This window comes from Thermobia domestica, chromosome 7 (assembly GCF_964235325.1).
Source record: "Thermobia domestica chromosome 7, izTheDome1.hap1.1, whole genome shotgun sequence".
In the NCBI taxonomy this organism is placed as follows: domain Eukaryota; kingdom Metazoa; phylum Arthropoda; class Insecta; order Zygentoma; family Lepismatidae; genus Thermobia; species Thermobia domestica.
Genome location: NC_137460.1, coordinates 151,274,699 through 151,296,576, shown reverse-complemented (window position 1 = coordinate 151,296,576; position 21,878 = coordinate 151,274,699). Strand labels below are relative to the sequence as shown.

General features: G+C 36.7%; 1 protein-coding gene across 6 annotated transcripts in view; it reads left to right on the top strand.

Moving 5' to 3' along the window:
• The window catches only part of trio (trio Rho guanine nucleotide exchange factor), a 1,041,517-nt gene that overhangs the window by 621,474 nt on the left and 398,165 nt on the right, over positions 1-21,878 (top strand). The window lies entirely within an intron of this gene.

Below are 21,878 nucleotides of genomic sequence, written 5' to 3'. Positions count from 1 at the left end.
AAGGATCTCAAGGATCAGTATTGTGATATTATTGTCCCCAACAGAAGATAAGGATGACGATATAAAAGGCAGTTTTACGAAGAAGTAGAACGGATGTATTACCAAATCCCGCGATACCATATGAAAATTCTATTCGGAGATTTCAATGCGGTGCGGAGGTAGGACGAGAAGATATTTCAGACATTGTAGGGAATGAAAATCTCCATAAGGATAGTAATAACAACATTATTAGACTCATGAACTTTGTCACATCCAGAAACCTTATCGTGAAAAATACAAAATTCCCACATTGCGACGATCATATATTTAATTACACATCAGGGAAAAACACATAATCAAATTGATCACATTTTATTAGATAGAAGAAGAAAATTTAGCGTAATTGATGTTCGGTCGTTCAGAGGAGCTGACTGACACTGTTCACTATCTGGTAGCAATAATAATAAGGGAGAGATTGTCATTGAATAAAGAAAATATTCAGCATCTGAAAACGGAGAGGTTTAAAGAAATAGAGGAGACCAACTGAAGTGTCGAATAGATTCTCGGTTTTAGAAGGTTAGGAGTGCACTAGTGTTGAGGATACTTGAGTTGAAATTAGGGATAGCGTTAAAATTTCAGCAAAAGAAAAATTGGGTTACGCGAAAATATAGGAACAAACCATGGTTCGACCAGAATACAGAGAAGAGAATACAGGCAAAACTGCGTTAGCTACAAAATCCGAACGATTGACTACACGAAATTTCGTTGACATCAGGTGTGAAATATCCCTCGGAGTCAAAGATCGTTCATACTTACTACTAGTTTCCACTCCGTGCATTGAAAATCCTCCGTGAAGTTCTGTCGTAGCTATGTAGATAGCGTATTTGCATTTGGCGTGGGAGACCCGGATTCCATTCCCGACGTAAGATTATGTGGTTCGGATCTTATGTTAAGCTTTAGATCTACGTTTCATATAGCTTCCCTGATGAAAAGGGCGCTAAACTCAAATCCAATGCAATTTAAAATCCCCGGGAGACAACTGAAATCAGTACTCAGACCAATGGTTCTCGAATTGATGTCCGAATGACTGTCAAGGATCGGATGCTACCAAAATAAATTAAACCAAACGAGCGAAGGATAGCTAACGTCACTTCGCAATCAGGAGGCTCAGGGCTCGACTGCGGTTATCGGCTTCCCTGACTGAATTTTCCATGCTTTTCCTTCAATTCTCTCAAGAGAATGTCTAATTGTTACCTTTAAACATAAATCCTTGTCTGTTGTTTCTGTGGTCATGATTCTAGTGTGAACTGGCCTCCCAAGATGCATGTAGAAGTTTCTTGATAAATTAAAAAAGGCAATTTTAGATTAATACAAGTTATAACTAAAAATTGTAGCGTCATTTCTGTCATATATCAAAGATTGAGACATTCTTTACTTACTATGCCTAACATACTCATTCCCGTGTGAGATGTTTTTTTGGTTTAAAAGTAAGTGTAATTTTAAAGTTGAATTTGTTAGTAATGGTAGTTTAAAACACACTTGATCTGATGATACGATTTTAGTTTTAAAATTCACACCCTTCTCCCGATTGCAAAAATAAATGAACTGCTCTTTTTATTGTGAGCGAAGCGTTGAATGGCGCTCTGAAAGGTGAACTGTCCATCACTAGAAGAAACCCAGCTGTACTGCCGGTCATATGTAAGCAGGATACCACTCGTAACATCACAGCATAGATTTGAAAACATTAAGCTCGTACAGAAATATATATATATATATATATATATATATATATATATATATATATATATATATATATATATATATATATATATATATATATATATATATATATATATATATATATATAGGGTGGCCCAGAAATAGGTATACAGACTGCATCGATCAAGTATGACATTTTAATTGATTAAGATAATGCATTCATTTGCTTCGGTCTGTACCGAGCTTCAGGTATAAGTGAAAATAAATTAACAAATAATGAAGAAACGAAGTTAGTACCTGTATGGATAGTAATAAGTAAATGGTATAAAATACAATGAGCCGATCAGTACGGAACTGTATACCTACTTTTGGGCTACCCTATATATAAAACTTTAGATAGGGTGTTTGAAACAACACCGACAGCGTTTGGGAGATGATTCCTAACACCAGATAAGACAAAAGGTATAGATCAACCTGGGTGCACAAATGCTGCTTCCTTTCGGAGTTATAGGCCGCTGAAAACATGAAAAATGAACTTCAAAGGTCCATAGCTTCAAAACTATCGGACCTACCGTAGTCGGGTCAAAACTTCATTAAGGAACTAGTCTGTGGTCTATCCAAAAATATATGCTTCAGAATCCTGCAGTACTTCCGCAACAATTTTTATAGAGGTAGTTAGTGAGTACTTGAGATTATATGCCCGTATCCAAACTGCCTCTATAGAAATTGTTGCGTGAGTACCTTAAGATTCTGAAACATGTATTTTTGGATAGCGCACACATGAGTTCCTAAGTAAAGTCTTCACCCGACTATGATAGACCCCATAGTATTGGAGCTATGGACTTCTGAAGTTCATTTTTCATGTTTTCAGCGGCCTATAACTCCGAAAGGAAGCATTTGTGCCCCCAGGTTGGTCTATACTTTTCGTCTTACCTTGATGTCAGGAATCATCTCCCAAATGTTGTCGGTGTAGTTTTGAAACACCTTATATATTAATACCCTGAATATACTATTCTTTCAGTCTTTAAAACCATTTAAATTGAAAATTTAATTTCATAATTAGAAAAAAAAATAAAAAATAACTCGGTAGTTTACAATTTTTAAAAATCAGAAAAAGGTGCTGGTATTGCGTACCGACCGGCCTGCTAAAAAGCGCACTATGTATATGAATTGCAAATATGAGTAAGCGTTTGTATGCAATTTTTTATTTGCTATATCTCAATGATCCAATTACGTATCATTTACTGGTTTTGCATCTTATCTCGTGCTGATGCACGCTCTAGAGAAAAAGCGAAACATGGATTGGAACTTATTGATTTTCAGTATAATCTCTTTTAGGTTTTCTAGGATTTTTCATCAGTAACCATTTTTTTTTTAACATCAAAGGGATAAAAGATCGTATTCACATTTGTTTTCCCTCTATGTTCAGTGACTTCACTTTGTACTGAATTTGGTCAAAAGAGCTAAAATCAGAAGCGAACACTCGGTTGTATTCAATGCTATCTTTTTTTTTTTCTTCGCAAAATGTCGGAGACAATTTAAAGCTTTTCATGAAAAAGAAATAAAAAATGTGTATTACGTCCGTTTAACTCATTTGTGACAGAGAGATGGCGTGATAATTGCTGTGCTCTTTCAAATGTTATGCATGATAGCTCTTTGTTCATGGATGAATGGTTCGATCTATTCATGAAGAAGAGGCAAGAGGCCAAATCTGTTTCCAATTCTCTTAGATGAAATAGAGGCGCGTGTCATATGTGCACCTAGGAATCGTGTATGACATCAATAACTAAAAAGAGAAAAGAAGAAAAAAGCACGGGCACTAGTGTATCTGATTTCAAGCTTTAGTAACGTATACATATATACTTAGGTACAGGGCTCGAAAAATCTTGCTTACAAGTACTCGCCAGTCAAAAAATCTACTAGCCAGACGATTTCGCAGTCACAGTGTTTATACAAATAAACAAAAATTACTTTGCGACACAGCAAACATATCAGTACATTTTTTTTATTGGCATATTACTTGCAAATTAAAAAAAAGGAGTGACGTGGAATAAAATATGTTTTTGATTGATCGGACTTTACTCGCCACTGGTGAGCAGACGAGTGGATTTCAAGCCATATATATATATATATATATATATATATATATATATATATATATATATATATAGAGGGGGTTTCAAAACAACACCGGCAACGTTTTGGAGGTGATTCCTGACACCAAAATAAGACAAAAAGTATAGACCAACCTGGGTGCATAAATGCTTCCTTTCGGAGTTATAGGCTGCCGAAAACAGGAAAAAATGAAATTTAAAGGTCCATAGCTCTAAAACTATGGGACCTACCGTTGTCGGGTCAAGACTTTACATAGGAACTAATATGTGCTCTATGCAAAAACTCATGTTTCAGAATCCTTAGGTACTCACGCAACAATTTTTGTACAGGCAGTTTGGTTACGGGCATATAATCTGAAGTACTAACTATTATAACTACCTCTATAAAAATTGTTGCGGAAGTACTGCAGGATTCTGAAGCATGTATTTTTGGATAGACCATAGATCAGTTCCTTAGTAAAGTTTTGACCCGACTACAGTAGACCCCATAGTTTTGGAGCTATTAACCTTTAAAGTTTTTACGTTTTCGGCAGCCTATAACTCCGAAAGGAAGCAGCATTTGTGCACCCAGGTTGGTCTATACTTTTCGTCTTATCTGGTGTCAGGAATCACCTAAACGTTGTCGGTGTTGTTTTGAAACACCCTGTATATACCGAACGAGTCAAAAGTCTCTTGCCATAGGCCAGCTCGGTAACTATTGAAGATATGAAAAAAAATGATAAAATAGCGTTTTGATTGCCAAGTGTGGGTTGTCAGTGTAAAAAGGTGGAATAGCACCCAATAATAAAGAAAAATGCAACGTTGCCACGTCAGTGGAGGACAAGATGGAATGAAATAATCTGGAGTGTGAAATACCCTGGGCCAAGGAGAATAGAAAGGGGAGCAAATTAAAGAAAAAAGCAAACCTATTTGCAGAGCCTACGACAGTGGTGTCAGCACCACAAGAGGGTAGGGGTAGGAAAGAGGAGGTATACGAGGAAGACAAACAAATGAAAATAAGTCGTGTCGTTTTCTGACAGGTGTACTGTGAGAGGTGAGCGTGTGGAAGCCAATATCCCAACTGAAGTCGCCTGTTTCTATGGCCGGGTCCTGCCCTTGATTTAGATGTGTGTGGAAGGAAAGGGATAAGGGAATGGTTCGGGCCGCAAACGTCGAGGTCACAGGAGCCCTGAAGATGAGGAGTGGGGAAGGCAGCAGCCCTGGCCAGTGTAGAGACGGTACCATCCCGGCATTCGCCTGGTGGGATTGCGGAAAATCATGGAAAACCGCAGTCGAGATGATTGGATCGTGTCATTCCTTGTGTCCATGTAATTGTCTATCACTGGTGTTTGCTTCTGTATATTTCTTTTCTATATGGTTATAATAATAATAATAATAATAATAATAATAATAATAATAATAATAATAAATTATTATTATTATTATTATTATTATTATTATTAGTAGTAGTAGTAGTAGTAGTAGTAGTAGTACTAGTAGTATGATTATGTAAATTGTGATTCGGGTCTAGCCATTGGTTTATGCGTTGCTCCTATTGACTACGCATTAAGCTCTATCAAGGCAGTACATCGGTGTTGTTGTTTACTCAAGAAGAAACAACGGGTCAGCAAATCCAATTTACTGGTGGTCTGTGATACACTTGAACAAAGTTGGCAAGGTCGCAACCTGTACGTACACAGATCATTTTTGTGGGTGAATTTGATCGTTATCACCAGAGTGCAGTGGTAGAATTAGTACATAGCAATTGGAACTACCTGTGCCACGCTGCTATCTGTTCGGGGGGTGTCTAATGCGACCGCTCTGGATGAATTGAGAGTAGTTCTGTGTTATCGATTTCACCTGTGACACGTGTTTTTTGAGGCCGTGAAATGTATTCAATGCAAGAAAAAGCTGAAATGGTGCTCCTTCATGCAGCTGGAATGAGTCAATGGGAAGCAGCAGCAGAGTATCACAGGCGTCATCCAAATCAGGTAGCACCGTCCCACCAACTTATTTCGATACTTAGGGTACGCTTTAAAGCCACAGGTAGCGCGGCAGACAGGCCCCGTAGTAAACGACCACGAACTGCAACATCCTGCGGCATGACTATTGATGTGCTTGCAAAGGTGGTAGTTAGTCCTAAAAGACCAACACGGAAGATTGCACAAGAGGCATCCATATCTCAGAAGTCGGTCTCCAGAATTTTATCTCGTGTACGGTATCATCCTTACAATATACATTTGGTACAAGCGTTACATGCGGATGGCACAGACAGACGAACAGAGTTCTGTGAGTAGTTTCACCGAACACGAACACATCCTATTCTAGAGGCTGACATTCTATTCAGTGATGAGGCTACTTTCCACCACAACGGCACAGTCAAAAGACACAACGCTGTGTATTGGTCTCGCAAGAACCGCCACATAGTTGTTGAAGCGCACAATCAAGCCGATCCGCGAGTGAATGTGTGGTGTGGAATACATGACAACGTCATATTAGGGCCCGTGTTTTTGCCCGATAGGTTAACATCAGACCAGTATCTACATTATCTGCACATCACATTACAACCGTATCTAAATGAAATGACTTTTGTATCGCGGCGTGTATTTTATTTCCAACACGATGTATCACCGCCACATTACGGCCGCACAGTGCAACAATGGCACAACGAGGTGCTTCCTGGCCGATGGATTGGTCAAAGGGGTCCCGTGGAATGGCCACCAAGATCACCTGACCTCATGCCATTAGACTTTTACTTGTGGGGGTATCTAAAGTCCGTTGTTTATCGGAATAGTCCCAGAACCTTGGAACAGGTACAGGAGAATATTCGGAACGTGTGTAGAGCAATAAAACTCAAACACTCCGGCGTGTGCGTGGTAGTGTGTGACGGTGTACCCGTTTGTGCCACCAGCAGAAGGGACATCAATTTTAGCACCTATTGACATAGTGCCCAGGACTGGTGCGTTTGGAAGCAAGTGTCGTGCGTGCGTGAAGTATGTACATTTCTTCTTACTAACATGTACCAGTAAACCTGTCAGAAAACGACACGGCTTTGTTTCATTTGTCTTCCTCGTATACCTCCTCTTTCCTACCCCTACCCCCTTGTGGTGCTGACGCCACTGTCGTGGGCCCTGCAAATAGGCGTGCTCCTTTGTTCTTTAATTTGCTCCCCTTTCTATTCTCCTTGGCCCAGGGTATTTCACGCTCCAGATTATTTCATTCCATCTTGTCCTCCACTGACGTGGCAACGTTGCATTTTTCTTTATTATTGGGTGCAATACCAGTGTCGAGCTTAAACGGTTGTTCCGATTACGAAAATTCCACCATTTTACATTGACAACCCACACTTGGCAATTAAAATGCTCTCTTATCATTTTTTTTTCATATCTTCAATAAATACCGAGTTGGCCTATGACAAGGAACTTTCGACTCGCTCGGTATAATAAAAGATCATGGTTAATATAAAAATGTTCTTGTGCAAATTAAGCTATTGCATTATGAATACAATAAAAGTAGCATTCGACAGTTAACACTTTCGCTCCTGAGCTTATATGATAAATTTCAGCTTCTTGTCAGTTTCTTACAATTTTAATAGATACATGTACGTATCAGGTAGTAGAAAAACAGGTATGCATGAGAAAAGTATGGTTAATAAACCTTTAAACATTCTATTTCAAGATAAGTACATTTATTGGTCTTGATAGGTGGAATTGCTACAATATTACCGAGCAAGATTCCGTGGGAGACCCGGGTTCGATTCCCGGCGGGAGCTCATGTGGTTCGGATTCTACGTTAATCAGTAGGTCCACGTCTCGTGTAGCCTCGCTGCTGAAAGGGACGCTAAACTCAAAATTCAATCCAATCCAATCCGAGCAAGATTCGAGCATCCTTCGTCTCTGTTAATAAGTTGTTGTGAGTCCTGCTCAGAATTAGAATAGAAAGTGTGAAATAATTTTATTGGTTTCACGAAAACAAGTTTCTTTTGAAAGTAAGATACAGTATGCGACAAGACAAACAGTATTCAAATCACATCGTTGACATTTATTTATTTTTTGTACAACATTATGAATCATTAAAAAGGTTGTCAAATGGATGTCAGCTAAATGTTACTCAACACATGTAACACCAGTGTAGTGGTAGAGTGTTATCTGTTCGGAAATTTGCTTCCTTCAGCATACCCCATATGTAGGCATCTGGAGCCGTGAAGCCAGGAGAGTGGGAAAGATACGGAAAATCCGTTCCATGGAAAATAAAGCAATGCCCAAATTTCTCGTGAGCAGAAGGGCAAGTGATTTACTTATGGTGTGAGCACTAGCTCCATCTTGCTGCATCTATTATTGCTGTAGCGACAGATTTTTTTGTGCGGTGTAAATCATGCAAGACTGGGCCAATAATCAATTGTTGAGATTTATTTAGCGATCAAGGTACACACTTTCATCACTGAACCACATGTTGGTGATGAAATCTTCATTTTCATATGCCATAGCTCCAGAGCAATACAGTAGACGTGCGCGCTCATCTGCTGCAGTGAGATGCTGCCCCACACTGTATGAGCGGAAATATGCTCGACAAATTCTCTGTTGTGAGTAACATTATCTTCACGCCAACTGCGCACTACGCTGGTCTACACAGAACTAAACACACGTGTGGCGCTCACAAATCATACCACATTGCACCTATGTGCAACCCGTACGTAAATTTCAGTACTGTTTGTTGTGCCGCGTACTGAACTAATGTAGTATATAATACACAGTGCTAGAAACTTCGCCAACACCCTAGTTACACTGAATACTGCTTCTCGTTAGATCAGTGAAGCCAAGCAGTACTGGGTCTGGTCAGAGGAAAGATGGGCGACCGATGGTGGTTTTGGCGTTGCGGCTTCGTGTGGACAGTTACGGAGCTACTAGAAAAAACGAACGAACTCCGATCTAGAAAGCCTGGATTATTAGTGGGTAAGACGGAGGCGCTGATCATATAATACCCCGAAGGCATGCGTACTTCATGCGGTTTTAGGTTCAGACCCCATAAGGGCTGTTACGCCAGGACTTTATTAGAAACTTAAGATTATTGTTTCACATGAAACACATTATTGTCTTTTATTATATTAAATATTGTAGTTTCATGAAGAACTTTCACTCGATTATCACAATATCTATAGAACTCATAGTACAGTATTAATGATTCAATCGCTTACACCAGCTATTTCCAACTAAATACTCTATGGCATCAAAGTTTGCTGCTCGGATTTTCAGTAAACCACTCATAACAAACAAGGAGAACGCAGCAAAACTAACGTTGAGGGAATAAAGTGATGATAGGCAAACAGAGCGTAGTTGATGGTCTTACAGATACACTATTCATGGATTTAGGAGTAATAGAACATTGCAAGAACATTGCAAGCATTTTATTGTTTTGTCTACCTCGTTTTCTCCCCTTTTACATAACCTGTCCTCTTTATCCTTGTTTTGATCATATAGCACATTCCTACAGCATACATACATGGTGAATTGAAAATGACTGGCTTATACAATGCTGTTTATGAACATTTCAACACCTAAAGTTAATGATAGACATACACTCAAACTTATAGGATTTGTACGTCCGGGCATACGTATGTGAGTAATAACATTTGGTACTCATAATAATACTCCGAATAAGCGATTCAGTAGCATTTATGAAGTGAACGTCGACAAGCGAATAGGAAACGTGTGTACAAGTATGACTATGCCTCATCGACGCAGAAGTGCGTAATATAAAGACACTAATGCGTTCGGAATAGGCAGCACCTTTTCTCTGTAGATGTGTGTTTTTCCGGATCGCGAGATTTGTGTATGTACGGTAGAGGTCCGCATGGGCTCGGGCCTACAAAGCATATATCACTTCGCGCTCGGGCCGTGAATTTTAAAATATACAACCATATTTCTCGGGCCTTTTCGGGCCTAACTTTGTAAATATACTGTACAGCGATAAATATTGCACCATTCTTTCTGGAGAACTTTTAAAGCACAACTAACAGGGATCACTAACAGGGATCGCCAAGCGTTAAAAAAGATTGTCCGCAAGAACTGTAGAGCAAATAAAAATGATTGCGGAATTCAGTTATCACTGGGAACAATTCATTGCGACAATCAATCTCATATGAGCTTGCATCGAGCTGCATAAATTGCTGTTAAGTTGCAATTTCCAAATTGCTGATCATCGTTAGCAATACTTGTAATGACAAACTCTTACAGAACAATTATTTTCCAAGTAAAATTTCAAGTGATCACGTCCATACCATAGGTCACATGGTTTGCAATCATTGTCGCAGTTTTTAGTATGATTAACGAAGGACAATCTACTATTTATCTGTAAATAACTCACGCACTTGAAAGTAAATCCATAACACCATTACTAGTCAACAGTATTTTGATAACTTGTGAAAAAAGTGCAATTTTATAGTAACAAGAAAATGTAAATTGTCCTTCACAACATTAATTTCACAGTGCAAATTAGAAGTAAGTGGATTTTTTTCACATAACATTTGGAAATACATTACACCTATTACAATTTACCTAATTTCAGTTATCTTCAAAAATAAATTCTTGTCATTCCTTAGCGTGCTGGAAATTCAAAAGCACATTACGATTATGAAACGTTTCTAACAAGCGGAAAGGGTAGTGACGTCATACGTACTTTTTGTAATTGTGAGATTGTTGATGGAACTTTCTTAGTGATTTGAAGATTGAACGCCTTCTTTTGAACACTTGAGCTATATGAGACATGAATCTGCAGTTCAGCATTGAATTCCAACCACGTGTACTGCCTTAATTGGATTAGATTTCAAGGTCACGACATAGAAAAGTGCACATGCTAATAGTAGACTAAACAGTTGAGTTTGCATCTGCATGTTGAATCATTTATAAAAGTGTCTAAGATTCTAGGGTTTCCCTCTTCTGTAAATCTGCAGTGCGTCAAAGGTTGATACGAAAAGCAGGAACTGGCGGAAGTTCATTAGGGAGACTTGACGTTCATATCTATATGGTTCCTTTCCTATTACAGGATAAGTATTGTGCTTTCCAATCTTCCAGGGAAAAGACATTATCGATAGAGGAAAGAATGAAAATAGGTCTTCTTTCCCCTACATTTTTCTTCGTGTTTGTTTACTGTCTTGTTAGGAGGTCCTTTTAGAAGGGGAAGTGCCGTCTTCTCCACTCCCTCAAGACAAATATTGACAGTCAGTGAACACTTCGAGTGACGGTTTGGGATCATTCGCTCCCTCTTCTTCAATTTAGCTAGAATATGAACTGAAGAAAAATTGACAAGAAATATACGAGTTTCAGCTTTTCTGTGATTATTTGTTGATAAAGTAGAAACAGTTTTGTGCAGCCTATATATTATATTATTGTATAGTTTCTCGTGCCCGCTTTCAATCTGATATATTCTCTGAATAGCCATTCAGAATAGTGCTAACAATCTATTCCTCACTAAACCTCGGATATTCAGGATAACATCAGATCAATGGGAAACCTTGTTAATCGCCTTTGCTTTGAAATAGCTACTGATCACTTCAGAGCGAGAGCTACGAAACTTCTCACCTCATAAGTATAAAATGTTCATCTATCATGACAGTAAGCGGACAAACGAAAATGAGAAAAATTACTTTATCTTATTAGTCAGATAGGAATCTTGAACCAATCATGGGGTGATCTTTGACCCCAATTCTGCAAGAAAATTACGTTACAACATATATGACTAGGTTTGTAGCATTGGATGCGGAAATTGTTGACCGTAAGGAATAAGACAAAATAATCGGAATGATTTCTAAATAATATACACTCCTCCCGAAATTTGACTAAAATTTACGTCACAAAGTATATGGACCAAACCAACGTTGAAATGTTGCAATGTGTCTGTAGTGAAAAAATACTATCAGTAAGACAAAGAAATAGGAAGCATTCTGAAATAAGACAAGGATCAAAGTTACCTAAGTGGACGTGACTCCAGATTTGATCAATACTTGCATTACAAGATACAGTTTGTGGCATTGAATACGGAAACTTGCTAATCACTACAGTAACGAGTAAGATAAAATTAATTGGAAGCCATGCATTTGAATAAGATGCTCAGTTCCAACATCCATCCACGCTTTAGCTTTATTGCTAACATGCAGATTACCAAGAAAGAAAACCATAACATTGATATCCGATGAACACACAACTACGTTTCCAGTAGATTGCTTACAAAAGCTATAAAGTGAAGAAACGTCCACGTGTCTGCCTTTTCATATTGGTAAAATAAAATTTCCCCCTGTATGACTTTGTCCTTACTGTAAACAACGCACACTTCTAATCCAACATAAAGAATTCTGTCGCCCAGTCTTCTATCAAAAATTGAATAAGCTCTATTGTAAACTCATCTTCCTTTAGATCTCTTGAAAAGTCATGAGTACACATCTGTTCACTTTCTCGTATCGTATAATAGTTCGAGGAACAGCTTCTGTTTATTCTTTTCGATAAACCCTTTCACATTAAAGGGTGATGATGCGTTTCAAAATTGTATTTTTTCTGAATTAAGCACAAAGACGAATGAGTATAGTAGTGAAAGTTTATCATAATGTTGCTGAAAAATTTCTGGTAGTGAGTGAAGAAAGACCATGTCATTGATTATTGGAAAATTGGTTGTGCAAGGTTCAGCTTTCTTCTCCAGAAGATGAAGTAACTCACACATGTCAGTTTTGTGCACCAAGTCATCTATATGCGCCAATGATAATGGGATTGGAGTAAGAGCAAATTTAAGGGTTTGAGCAAAATCTGGTTTCTTCACCTTGACTAATAAACACATTCATCCAACTATTCTATTCATAGCCTCACTTGAATGGTCTCATGCGCCCTGTTACATTGCACCTTAACTCTATAAGATGCAAAAATTGACACCATAATTAGCTTTATTGGGTTTCCGAATCTAGTACCATCTACCCGGCACCCCTTTTTAAATTACTGTCTGCATTGCTCACTGTGACTCGTAACATTCGGCTAGTAATGTTTTAGTTATCGTGCTACTGAAATGGAAATTAAATCACAATCAATCACAAAAGAAACACTTTTATTTTTTTTTTAAATTAGTATTTCATCATTACAAAAATATACCAGATATCAACATTCATTTGATATATCTTGAGACTTATATATATATATATATATATATATATATATATATATATATATATATATATATATATATATATATATATATATATATATATATATATATATATATATATATTGTCAAATTGGGAAGAGGGTACGTTCCTTATTCAGAGGTGCTTCCTCAGCAATAATTCCCACATCCAGTGTCCCCAAGCGGTACATATATATATATATATATATATATATATATATATAATAATAATAATAATTGATCGAATCACGCCCATTTAGGCAACTTTCACCCTTGTCTTATTTCAGACTAGCTGATTAGGCCTATACCCATTCTTCGCATGGGGGCTGTATTTGAAAGGCAACGCCTGTGCAAGTATCACTGTTCATTTCAGCGACCGCGAAAACTATGGATTTGACCCTAATATCGGTCATTTTGGGCTATATTTGCATGTCTCGGTATCCCCCACCGCTGACCCCCGGCTCGCATACAGTGGTAGCTGAATTTGTAAGTCATCGCTAATGGAAGTGTCACCATTGATCTCATCGACCGCGAAAACTATGGATTTGACACTAATATCGGTCATTTTGGATTACTTTCACATGTCTCGGTGACCCCCGGTTCGTAGCGGAATAGGGTGAATTTCAAAGTTAATGCGATCAGAGTTTCACCATTGATCATCGACCGCTAAAACTATGAATTCGATACTAATATCGGCCATTTTCTACTACTTTTACATGTCCAGGTAAACGTCCCCCTGGTTCGAATTAGAAAAAAAAAACTCCTTGATCTAGGGCCTGGACCAACGTATCCGTGATCAAAATTTGGTAACTCCCGGTTAACTTGTTTGGTCCACAGGCCAGTCCCAGTAAACGCCCCTTCTCCTGAGACACCCCTCGTTCGAAATTTGAAAAAAAGCTCTTCATTTTGGTCTGGGGCGTGGACCAAGGTACCCGTGACCCAAATTTGATAACTCTCGGTCCACTCGTCTGGTCCCCAGGCCGCACACAGATACAAACACACAAACAAACTCTTTATATTTTATTTAAATTAGATTGCTTCCTATTTCTTTGTCTTTATTAATGGTATTTTATCACTGTGGACACAACGCAACATTTTAGTATTGATTTGGTTCAAATTTGTGACGTAAATTTTCGTCAAATTTGGGACAGAGGGAGTGTCTTATTCAAAGATGATTCCATGAATTTGTCCTACTTGTTATGTAGTGATGAGTAACACTTTCCACAACCAATGCCCCAAACCTAGTCATATATCTTCTGTCGTAAATATGTCCAGAATTGGGAGGTCAAAAGTCACTCGACGATTAGTTAAAGCTTCGTGTTGGACCAACCAGACAAAGTTACTTTTCTTCTTTTCGTTGATTCGCGTACTGCTCGATAGGTAAAATTGTTACACTTACTACCTGAGAAGTTTCATGCTGGTTCTAGGTCTACTTGGGTTTCATTTAAAATAATAATAATAATAATAATAATAATAATAATAATAATAATAATAATAATAATAATAATAATAATAATAATAATAAGTGAAACATTGAGTTATTGGAAAAACCAAAACAACAACAAACTCGACGGACACTGCTATCTGAAAATTAAGTGTAAAGACAGTTAACTGATTGAGGGCAGCGGTTGCCACTTAAAATCATCAGGTAAAAATTAAATTTATAGATAGTTGACTGATTGAGGGGTGTTTGTTACCACTTGAAACCTTCAGGTTTAAGGCCTAATATGATGCTGGCTAGTCGCTCCACTCTATAACGAGGACGTACCCAGCAAAAGAAATCAGCGGGGAAAAGAACTCATGGAGAGACATTTCAAAATTATTTAACTGCCATTTTATCGAAAGTAAACTTCACAATTTGTAGAACAACCGACTCCAGTATCCCTTCTCCATGCAACATTGCTCTATAGCGACTTTGTTTTGTTCCATTATTGTTCAATGTATGACTTCACTCACTCTATTTGTACATTTTCGAATATTGGTGAGCTTCCTTGTGGCTATGCGGTTAGCGTACGCGTCTTTGGCATGGGAGACACCGGTTCGATTCCTGGCGGAAGCTCATGTGACTCGTATCCCACGTTAAGCTGTATGCCCACATCTCATATAGCCTTGCTGAAGAAAGGAACGCTAAACTCAGAATCAAATCAAATCGAATATTAGTGGTTCTGGATTTGCATTTCCATCAGCTTTCACCCCGCACAGAATATATATATTTTTTTCCTAGGATTACCACACATCCTCGTATATCCTGTGTTAAAGTATTGTTGCAGTGTTCTTTTCCCAAGGAAATACAACATATCCAGCTATTAGCACGAAGAAAAGAAACTTAATATTTCCGCAGGCTCTGTTTGTAAAAGTTAAGCTGCGTAAATTGTATTTTTTATGCTGTTAAAAGATTTAGAGATTTGCCGAGTAATATAAATATTTTTGTGATTTTTTTTAAAAGTCTGTTAATATGATAAACCTATACTTTTCCACTTATCTGCCTTCTAATATGTAAGAGGTTGATTAATGGACCTGCCTGAGCAAATCGCAACTACTGTATATTAACTTTGAGCATCCTCAGTAAAATATCGTGAATACAGGTCTGCTGTCTATTTGCACTGTGAATGCCTCCCTTCTACTGAAACTGATACAAAATTTACCATTTTTCTTTTGTTTGTTTTTCATAAGTGAAAGGAGATAATGAAATGGAACTTACCACAATTATAGATAATGTTATTCTACAACAGAAAATATGGACCTAAAAAATTTTCAGTGTCACCATCCATAGAAATTACAGTGTTGCCAAAATAACAACTCCCCAAAATCTAAAAAAGCAAGTCAGACTCTTATAATTTCGTTTTCTCTTTTGGTTTTGATTCTTACTACAATCTTTCTAGTGTCTCGGAGTTTTCTGTTTTAAGTCTAGAAACTCTTATTTTACATTATTGCATGAGTAGCATAGCGTTTGTTGGAGATGGAAAGTACAGATATGTAACAAACATATTTTCAACTTTGCAATCATAACAGTTCTCTTTGAACTGTTGTCATTGAACTTAATCTCAGAGAGTTAAAAAAAAAAGTTTATGGTCAGACGTGACCTTTTTTTTTTTCCTAAATGAATAGAAAAACATTTTTTTTTCTTGTGTAACAATCAAGTGTGCTCCACTTTGTTCCGGTGGATGTGGTTAGTACTCTTCCAATATTTACAGCAGCTTAGTTCTGTTCTTACATTTGAGCCTTATTCTCACAATTCGTGTTAATTGTTGGTGAAGGTCATGTAATTGCATATTAGAAGGGAAACAGTTTCCTGCAGTCCTCAAGGTCAAATTGTGGAGCGCAATTCTACAACTTCTGAGTAACTTTCAGTATTTAGAAAATTCAGTAAATATACAAGACATTTTAATGTATTATTACGCTCTGATACAGTGGCGGGAACTTAATGTCCGCTTATTTGTAATTAGAAATTTGCATGCAGTTCATCGCTCTATCTTGAGCGGCTTGTGAGATTTTCGTATTAATTTTGAAACTTATACTGCTTGAGGAATTGGAATTGGGTTCGGTATCTTGTTCAGTAATGAGGCTATAAGAAACATGGACTTACAGCTTAACGTGGAATCCGAACCATATGAGCTCCGTTGAGAATCGAATCTGAGTCTCCCACGTCAAAGACGCGTACACTGTTTCCATAGCCACGAGGGCACTCATATGTTCCTTGCCTTCTAATTCAAGCAGTGATTAAAACATACCTCGATGTATATAGTATATATATCAAATTCATTTCCAGATTTTCAGCCATTTTTCCGTGATGTAATCACAAGAAAGAAACAACGCCACTTTCAATCCGGACGGGGCAAAAAATAAGTGGAAAATGCTCCATTTTTCCTTAAAACAGGAATTTTTAAAAACTCTTTAGATACGCGTCCACGTATTTTTAACGAGGAGTTCATATTCCGAGTTTTATCTCTCTAATTTTAGGGATTTATGTGTTACTCTATCCTGGACAACACAATAGAATCCCCTTTACCTCCCATAGCATAGGTAGGCATATTTAAAAATTATCCTTTCGTATTTTTTTCTCATAAAAGGAGCTCTCTGTCGGGATTTTCGAAAATGCTGAAACACACATTCTCGTTGAATTTTACATCTCCATTGTGAATGAATAAAGGGAGTATTATTAAAATTGCCTTCTTTTCCCTTTTTGGTTATTATGTCCACATAAATACGTATATTCTGGATATTACTAAAATTATAATTTTTCATTTTTACTCATAGTATAATAATAATAATAATAATAATAATAATAATAATAATAATAATAATAATAATGTATATAATACTAATATACAGTTTTGCAGTGTTTTCGGATCACAACGAAATGACTCCAAAATAGATTGTGTTCTACGAAAGAATATAATAATACGCGTAAAACCGTTATTGTAGCAAATTTTCTGGGCTACAATATGTAACACTTCTTGTCCTAGGACAAATCGAGTTACGAGATTTTCACGAAAAAGTTTTTCTTGATCTTTGACGTGCTATAAAACATTTAGCAAGGGTTAAATCGATGGAAAATTTTGGGACAGTTAGAAAAAGAAATAGTTTTCTAGAAAACTTCTGTAGTAAAATCCTTATTTGACTGGACTAACATGCTCAAGTATACCATATACTGTATACGTCTGGGAAGAGATATTCATAATTTTAAAACTGGTTGTAATGGCGATCATGTTTCGTTATTTTATTTATTTATATATTTTAATTTTTTTCATCAGGGAAAGGGACATACATAATATTTTCTGTCTTGAAAATGAAAGCGAATTTAATTATAGAAATTAAGAAATTTAATTATATATTTTGTAATCCTACCTACATCCAGTGTTGTAGTCCTAAAAGTTTTAGAGGGTATACGCTGTCTTGTGATCATTTATGAGCAAGACCGGATCCAGGATTTTCTGAGGGGAGGGGGTGCACCAATAACTATCAGTACATCTGAATCAAATCTAATTTTTTTTTTTTAAATGCCTTTAGGCATCTGTGATGTGTATGAGAAACTGACTTAAACTATTGTGTTTAGCAAAACCGCTTTCTTTTAAGCCCGAAACGGAAACATGACATGAAATTTTAGGAAAGTACTGCTATTTCCACTGCCAGTTTCTCACTTTAGATAGTGTATATTCAGAACGGGAAGGGGGGGGGGTGCATGTGCTCCGGTGCACCCCTCCTAAATCCGGCCCTGTCTATGATTGTCATAAAAGACATAGAAGGCATTTTTAATGAAGAATGTTCACCATTAATAACATAAATGGGTGTAGGTATGGAGAAGGAGCCAACTCCGAGGAGGAACAGAGAAAATCGCGCCTAATGTGCCAAAAGTAAGTAAATTACGTCCAAATTTAACTCTATAAAATCATTAATATATTAGTAGATTCTGTATTTCTCAAAGTTAAGCATTAACATGATATTGAAAATAGTCATACCTTAGTTTAAATATATCGAACAAGTTTGGTTCTCTTCAGCAGAGAACAAGGTTTTAAGCAATTGAAATAGTATCAGAGCCTAGACCTTCAAAACGCTAGGATAGTCTCAGTTCAAAAATACACTACTTTGCATCGATCTATCCCCATATCCTAAACCTAACAATTTTGTGTTTTGGTCTGGTGATATAGTCAGTTTATCATTGGAATCATGGCCTGACTAAATAAATAAATATAAACGAAACAAAAGTAGAAAGTATTATACGCTTTGAAGCAGAAGGTACACTCTAATGACTAAGATTAAGCAGAGGGTATACGGCGTGTACCTCCGTATACCCTCGACTACAGCCCTGCTTACATTTAAAAATTCCTGTTGTTAAAGGTTTATATTAATTATAGGTGGGCAGGGGTTCTCTACTAAGCAAAGTACGAAATCAATCACTCCTTATTTAAAAAAAAAAAAAAAAAAAAAAAAAAAAAAAAAAAAAAAACACTAGCAATTTATATGGCTGCTTTCGCTATTACTGTTCTCATGTATCGGGTTTCAACTCATGAATAAATGTTACTTATGTGTATAGTATACAGAACAAACATTAGAGAAAATGGAGTAATGTATTTTAAAAAATAAAATGGATTGACAAACAGAACATACGCTTATATCGATATTTCATCAATATCTAACAGTAATTACGTCTTATAACTGTTTTACACTGTTATTACTTTACTGTTACCTGTCCGTACATGCCGTTACGTAATTACGAAGAACACAGACAATCTTTGATGCCTAGGAGCTACTTCCCTCACGAATCGTATAGAATCAGCCGCTATGAATGATATTAGGTGCTCTGCCCTGGAAGACTTGATTTTCCTCTTTGAGGTTTTTCGTTGAAAGCAAATATACAATAAAGAAAGCAAATAAATCTTCAGTTTGTGTTCTTCTGGATTTCCTTTCCTCTTCAAGGTGGGCTCTTCTTCGTTCGTGACCTTTGTAAAGAACTATTTTTTTTTTTTTTTTTTTGTTTTGTTTTGTTTAGTTTTTGCGTGTAGTAAGAAAGGAAGGAAGTTAAAAGAGTACGAAGTATTCACTAATTTCGTTTGTTATACCAGGAAAAGCTTCAGCATTTATTTAGTGTAATAATTTTAGATTCTATGCAGCTCTGATATCTTTTAACTAGTTGCCTAAAATATAATATTATGTCTAAGTAGTGACTCTCATTCATTAGTATATAGCAGCCCTGCCCAACGCGATGCCTTTGGCGTACTTACCTGGTGCTCTCCGAAACAGTGTTGCCCACGAGACGAGATAATAAAGGTAGAGATGAGACAGAGCCCTTCCAGTAGAAATAAATATATTTTTCGAGACGAGAAAGCACTCTCACTACATCTTTTCGAAGCGAATCAATCCCAAATCTAATCTCGTGAGCAGTACTACTACGAAATCACAATTAAAGTTTGCATTCATTAGTCATATTCCAAAAACAAACATATTTTTGAATATCTAAGTTAAATTTTTCAAGTCATTCCTCATAAAAACTAATTTTTATCGGTATTTTTTAAATCTCTTTTCAAAATAGCTAGTTAAGCGATAATGCATCTGTGTAGTAAAGTAAAAATAATATCGATACTTAAATTCTTGATGAATTAAACCAAATACTGATTTCTGTGTATTTGATTAAGATGCAAAATATACATCTACATTTTTTAAAAGATAATGATGATAATGTCAAGTTGAAACGAACATGTTTATTATTATTATTATTATTATTATTATTATTATTAGTAGTAGTAGTAGTAGTAGTAGTAGTAGTAGTATTAATAATATTAATAATAATAATAATTTTAGTAGTTGTTGTGTTGTGGTGATAAAATTTTCAATGGCGCCCGCACATCCATAGACATCCGTCAGGTGTGTCCGATCATGGAAGAACGTTAGACAATACTGGTATAGTGCACTTACTTCTAGTTTGCAGAGTCACGAGTTCGATACAAGGAGATGTAAATTTTGGTTGGGAGAGTACTCAGTTTCATAGTGTAGCTGTAAACTCACTTGATTTAATTATGATAGTAACCCAATAATAAATAGTTCATCTGTCGCGAAATTGTCCGTAAATTGTTATTTGCTAATAAAAAAGAGGAAGTTCGGTCAACTGTTAATAGTAAATATGTAAAGCTTCAATACAATTAATGCAGTGGCAACTGTCTTTTATTCCGATGGTCATGTTTCTTCACGTGATTATTCACTATCTCCTGTCTGAATCGATCATTGCTACAAGAAGGTATGTGCGATGCTGTTTAAATCTAACGAAACATAAATCTTTTAACAATGACTAGTTCACTTATTTCAAGGGCAGAAGTATTTATACGTAACTAATAATGGTTTACATCGACCCTCCGTAAATTTCCGGAACATTCGCCGCAAAAGCAGTGCCTGCACTCCTAGATTTCCCACCTTCTCCTCTTTCCTGTGGGTATTGTCTTGGCTAAAACGATTTGAAAATGAAATGAAATCTTTGAGTTTTACGTCCCACGGTTATGCCGGTTAGGCTAAAGGAGACGGTGAAGATGAGAAATGAATGAAATGGTGGAATGAAGAAAGTGGGAGGAAACGGGAGAACAACGAGAAAACCCACGCACATGGTGTTTGTCCACCACAAAGTTGACTTGGTGGGGGCTGGGATCGAACCCGGAACCCCAAGCACCAGAGGTGAACGCTCTACCACTGAGCCATCGCGGCCCCCTGCTAAAACGATTTGTTTGTATGTATATTATACTTTTTAATTCGTACTTTTAAAAATCGGCCCTCTTCAAGATTCAGAAACACATTTTGTTGTAATTTCTTCTGTGTACCCATATTTCACACTCCGGTCCCCTCTAACTCACAGAATGTTCGTTAGTGTTGACCAAGAGACGAGACAAGAAATAAAATTTTCTCTTCTTATATTGTAAATTTTGTAGAAATTGTTTTATAAATTTATGTACAAAATGTATTCCCTGATTTGTTCTTAATTTCATATAGAACTTACCAGAATCCTTCCGCGTCATTCAAACTTGCATTTGTTATTGGAGTACATTGTGAAATGAGTTGCGTATCTTCAGGTGTTGATACATTTTCTTCATTATGTTCGTATAATCACTGTCAATTTATAGTTTGTATACTGTGGATCATGTAACAATTAAACAGTGACTGAGATCTAAGATTTGGTTGAACTAGTGTTGCCCTCGAGATTTGAGAAATGTTTCGTCTCGATCTCTTCTAGTATATTTGTTGGTTTGATATACGACAGATTTTGCTTCCTATAAACTATGTAAACAGGTAGAAAGTAATAAAATAAGTATGATGATTAAATACTGATTAATATATGTTGCTTTTAGAGCGGATTTCTTAGGAGTTATGCGTGTAAGTAAGCCTAAAAAGCGTTCCTAAGATATGAGACGAGAATTGTCATGTTTGTCGACTCGAAATAAAGTGTAC